Source organism: Delphinapterus leucas, chromosome 20 (genome assembly GCF_059928025.1).
Source record: "Delphinapterus leucas isolate spDelLeu-1000000601 "Yukka" chromosome 20, BTC_Dleu_Yukka2, whole genome shotgun sequence".
Taxonomy (NCBI): domain Eukaryota; kingdom Metazoa; phylum Chordata; class Mammalia; order Artiodactyla; family Monodontidae; genus Delphinapterus; species Delphinapterus leucas.
This window is the reverse complement of record NC_143148.1, coordinates 21,437,982-21,443,981: the sequence shown is the minus strand read 5'-3', so window position 1 is coordinate 21,443,981 and position 6,000 is coordinate 21,437,982. Positions and strand designations below refer to the sequence as shown.

General features: G+C 39.7%; 1 pseudogene; it reads right to left on the bottom strand.

Moving 5' to 3' along the window:
• Positions 1-874: 874 nt before the first annotated feature.
• On the bottom strand, positions 875-1,364 carry LOC149744627 (glyceraldehyde-3-phosphate dehydrogenase pseudogene; annotated as a pseudogene).
• Positions 1,365-6,000: the final 4,636 nt, after the last annotated feature.

Here is a 6,000-nt window from a genome sequence, read left to right as displayed (position 1 = left end):
AGTATCTTACGTATTATAAAGGTAATGCTTTTCCCCATTTTCATTTTTAGGAACTTACTTCTTATGTAGTGAAAAGCTTTGATTTAGAATACTTGTCTCACATCTCAACACCTTACCAAATTCTTAACTCTTGTGTTTTGATTAGGGCCTCTAGGTTTTCTGGAAATGTTACATTATCAACAAAAAAAATGTAGCGTTATCTCTTATTTTCAAGGATTTGTACTGATTATTTCATTTTCTTGTCCTATTACATTTTCTAGAACCTCCAAAATAGTGTTAAATAATGCTAGTGATAGTGGGTATCACTAGCTAGTCCTAATCTTTGGAGTCATCCTGGTGTTTCACAATTTAGAATGTTTGCTATTAGTTTTGCTAAATAGCCTTTCTCATATTTCAAGATTCTCCTTCCCTATTTAGATTGGTGTTAGAAATGCCTTTTCCACATCTATTGATAACTTTATATGTTTTTTCTTCTTTGTTGCTTTAATCAAGAGTGTTGATACCAAATCACATCACATTCCTTTGACATGTAGTCAAAGTTTACTGTTCTTTTGCTACATTGTTTGATTTTGGGGGGAGGAGGGCGATGCTGGGTACTGTGTATTTTACTGATAGTACATGACAAGGTAGTGCTCCCTAAGCCCCTCCTCTTCTTCAGAGGGTCTGGATTGGAAACTGTGTTGAGCACAGGAAATTCTCAGTGTGTTGAGGGATTGAGCTGGGGCAAGGACTCCACAACTGAGGGCCTCTCACTGTGTCTGGTGGTTCAGGGCTCTTACTACTTAGAGGCCATGTGGACCATTCATTAAGGGCCACCACCCTGTTGCTGTAGTCAAATACACTGTCATACCAGGAAATAAGCTTGACAAAGTGGTCACTGAGGGCATTTTCCAGCCCCAGCGTCAAAGGTGGAAAAGTAGGTTTCACTGCAAAAGTTGCAGGAGACAAGCTGGTTGTCAGTGCAGCCCAGGATACCCTTTAGGGGGCCTTCTGATGTCCGCTTCACCACCTTCTTGATGTCATGATGTTTAACAGCTTTTTCTAGATGGCAGGTCAGATCCACAACCAACACACTAGGTGGGTGGAGATACGGAAAGCCATACTAGTGAGCTTACCATTCAGCTCAGGGATAACTTGCCTACAGCCTTGGAGATGGCCTTTCCATTTATGACAAGCTTCCCATTCTCAGCCTTGACTGTACTACTAAAGTTGCCATGGGTGAAATTATACTGGAACATGTGGACCACGTATTTGATGTCAGTGAAGGGGTCATTAATAACAATATCCACTTTGACAGAGTTAAAAGTAACCCTAATGACCAGATGTCCAATACAGCCAAATCCATTCAATCCACGCTTTACCATCATGTCTCAGGGATGATGTGGCTATCTGTCAAAGGGGAGGAGCAGAGACCCCAGATTTCTGTTACTGGTATTTTATTTAGAAACTTCCATTTATTCAGTAAATGAGACTGATGTATTATTTTATTTTTGTATATTTCATATCAGGTTTCAATACTAAATTTATGATAAATTCATAAAATGAATTGTAGGGCTTCCATCTCCCACCTCACCCCACACCCCCATGATGCAGAATTTTGCTAACCCCAAGTATGCTTCATGGACTAGTGGCATGGACATCACCTGGATGTCAAGCTCATTTCCTGGGACTTGTTAGAAATGCAGAATCTGAGGCCCTAACCCAGACCTACAGAATCAGAATGTGCATCATGAACAAGATCCCCAGATGAATGTGCACAGTAAGACTGGAGAAGCTCTGACCTAGTCTACTTTAAACAGCATTAGAATTACCTTTTCTTTAAAGTGGCATATAGAACTCAGATGAAGACAACCAGTCATGATAACTCTTTATATTTAGCTTTATCTATGCTAATTGGTGTATTCAAGGTATCCGCTTCTTGAGTAAATTTTGGTATTTTACATTTTGTTAGTAAATCATGTGCATCCCCAGAGCTTTATAACTTTGTTGCAGCAGAGTTGCATTATTTTATTATTAACCTCTTCCATCAAGGGTTTGTTGCAACAGAGTTGCATTATTTTATTATTAACCTCTTCCATCGAGGGATGATGGCCAGCTCTTTTCCTCATCTTATGTATTTTTACTCTGTCTCATTTTTTCTTTATCTATTTTCTTGGTATTTTCAAATAACCAGCTTTTGGATTCAATTAGTAATAATCCTTCGATGTTAAATGGGTGTGTGTGTGGGGCACCCTACAATGTGAACCATTACTGTGAATGAGTTTAGCTTTGCTCTCTATTAGCATCAAAACCATGTACACGGACGGGACTTCCCTGGTGGCGCAGTGATTAAGAATCCGCCTGCCAATGCAAGGGACACAGGTTCGATCCCTGGTCTAAGATCCCACATGCCGCAGAGCAACTAAGCCCGGGCACCACAACTACAGAGCCTGCACTCTAGAGCCCAGGCTCTGCAACAAGAGAAGCCGCCACCGCAATGAGAAGCCCGCACACCGCAACGAAGAGTAGTCCCGGCTTGCCGCAACTAGAGAAAGCCCGTGCGCAGCGACGAAGACCCAACGCAGCCATAAATAGATAGATAGGTAAATAGTTTAAAAAACGCCAAACATGTACACTTGCAAATCTGAACTTCTAGGGAAGAATGCAGGATTAATACCAATCTTCAATTAATAAAATACAGTCTTGAATAGGGACATACCTCCACCTAAATTGCCTTTCTACATACCTAATCATATTCTAAAGTCATCCATGGCCTCACTGGTGTACCTCACTGAATAATGCTTCAAGCTTTTGTACATGCTTTAGAGTTTATATGCCTTTCACGCCCTTTATCTCATTTGAGATTTATATTTAAAAGGATCTAATATATAATCCTTGGCTAAGGGGAAAATGGTCCATAACCTGATTTTCATATCCTGAGATCAGCTGGGGCCCTCAGAATGCTCTGTCCTTCCAAAGGACCAACTGGGCCAGAGGAGAGACTGCGTCTTTGGGGAGAGTTGAGAAAGCATGCATTCCCTCAGATCCAGGGAGAGGCTGAGTTGGAATTTTACCACACATAAAGAAAATGGTAGATTTCAGCCATTCACCCTAGACTGGACAATTACGTGAAATGCAGTAGCTTTTTTCCCCCCCTTCAATTAAGGTGTCAAAATGATGTTTGCCCTTTTAAAACTGTATGAAAAACCTATTATTTATACACTTTCATTTCTTACCTTTGCAAATATTCTATTCAGATTAAGAATTTCAAAAGCCAGATGACTGTAAGCTTTTGCAGTCAAATTGGCTCAAGTTTAGGATAACAGCTACAAAAAATATCAGGTGTAGTTTATTAAATTTGGGATTTTCAGTTCACTGACAGACCAGTCTTGTGTTGATTGTTATGGAGAAATTGTTACAAAGATATTGCTGAAGCCGTTCACAATATAATTTTAATTTTGTGCTCGAATTGGAGATTTCCAATCTATAATAATCTTTTTTTTTTAACATCTTTATTGGGGTATAATTGCTTTACAATGGTGTGTTAGTTTCTGCTTTATAACAAAGTGAATCAGTTATACATATACATATGTTCCCATATCTCTATAATAATCTTTTTATAAGCATTCACATAAGCAAACACTTGAATAGTCTTTCTTTTGTGTTGTATTTAGGTCTCCTTTAAGTAGCTAAAGTAGAAACCATCTTAACCTCGCACTCCTGGCAGGACTATGTTTAGGACATTTTTAACCCCAATAAGTAGTGCTATTAAAAAAGAGAAAATAGTCTGCAATCCTTCCTACCTCAAAGAATTCATCAATTCACCATTTGATAGTATTCTTCCTCTCTAAGCAAAATGTTCCCTTCCTAAATCCCAGGATGGAAAGTGAATAAAAGAGAGATGAAATGGTATAAAGTAATGAAATGATGTCAACTGCATTTAAAAGTGTTGAAAATATGTGGGAAGAGATTAAAAGAATATAGGTGACAACAAGCAAGTTGTGTTACAGGAGCAAAGGGTTTACTGATGGTATGCACGCAAGTAGGACCTTAATAGAGGTTCCACGTTAAGGAGTTTTGAAGTCATCTCTTGACCTACATTAATGCATTCATCCATAAAGAAACACTGAGGGGGTATTATTTTTCAGATGAGGAAGGGAAGCACAAAAAGATTAAGTGATTTATGTCAGATCACACACCTAGGAAACAGCAGAGCCAAGATTTGAACCCAGGAACCATGCCCATACTCTTCCCATAACTATACGCAGGATGGTTTTTTAGGGGACAGGATTGGAGGAAATAGGAAAGACCTGTTTGGAATCTTGCTGCAGTAGACCAGGCAAGAACTGACAAGGAACTGGTATAGTGCTTAAATTTAAGACTTTTTCAATTAAATATTAAATATATATATATATATATATATATATGAAGGTCATCAGAAATACAGGCTCTGGACTCAAGACTCCCTGGGTTAAAATAAAACATACCAGCTCTCTGATTGTAGACAAGGGACTTCTATGTGCCTGTTTCTCTACAATCTAGGAACAGCAACATTACCTACCTGATAGAATTTTTTGAGTTTTAAATGAGATCATATACATACACTCAGCCTAGTGACTAGGAGTCAGTGCTCTAAAAGTTTGCCGTTATTTTTAGAATGCTACAGATTGCAGAGACAGTAATGGATCTGTTTTATTAAGAGACACAATTAGCAGGGTTTGGGTGTTAATTGTAATGGAAAAGGAGACAAGAGAGGCTAGAGGTTTTAAGCTTGCCAACTGCTATGAAGATGGCTTTGGAGAAAGACAGGATTTCCTTTCCTTTTGGACATTTTGAGTTTTAGGTGTTAATGCAACATCCATGCACAGGTGCCAACTGAGCAGTTGAACATGAGTATGAAGTTCAGAGAAGTGAGCTAGGGGAGTCATTAGCAAATACTGATGAGAGTGTGTTAGAACAGTGGGCCAAGGATATCATCCTGAAAAACATGGACATTTATTTTGGGTTAATATACAAAATGCAATGATATTCAAATGACATGAAAATACAGAAAATGACAGTTTCAGCACTGTGAGAATGAAGAATGATTTCTGACATTCAGATAACGGTATGTTCCCATCGTTTAGAACAATTAGAGTACTAATTGCACATTTTTATCCCAAGCCACAGATACCAAATAAGGACTCAGACTGAGTCAAAGACAGCTGTATTTTCCAAAGGTATGCTCAGAAAGACCATGGTAAATTTGGTGTTATCTCTAACAAACATTTTAAAAAAATACTCTTTCCTATGATCACTCTTTTAAGAGCATAAGGCATGGATCTCAAGATTGTCCCAATTCCCAGTATAAAGAACTGTTATGTTAATGATCTCATGTCAGGGTGCCAACTGGTCAGGTTTCCTTCATTTTTCTTAAGTCATTTCTCCCTAATATCTAGGATTTTATTTCAGCAAAATAATCAAAAAGCTATCATAGGGCTGCTCTATCTACCCATTTAGCAAAGTAGTATCAAGTAATTTTACCTGTCCAGGCACTTGTGCAACAAAGCCTTCTTTTAAAAACTAAATGGGATACTGGGATTTAACAGTTTATCATCAGTCAAAATATCATGAAAGGAGGGGGGACCTTGAAGATGGCGGAAGAGTAAGACGCGGAGATCGCCTTCCTCCCCACGGATACACCAGAAATACATCTACACGTGGAACAACTCCTACAGAACACCTACTGAAGGCTGGCAGAAGACCTCAGACCTCCCAAAAGGCAAGAAACTCCCCACGTACCTGGGTAGGGCAAAAGAAAAAAAGAAAAAACAGAGACAAAAGAATAAGGACGGCACCTGCGCCAGTGGGAGGGAGCTGTGAAGGAGGAAAAGTTTCCACACACTAGGAAGCCCCTCCGCGGGCGGAGACTGCGGGAGGCGGAGGGGGGGGCTTCGGGACCCAGGAGTAGTGCACAGCGACGGGTGCGGAGGGCAAAGCGGGGAGATTCCCGCACAGAGGATCGGTGCCGACCGGCACTCA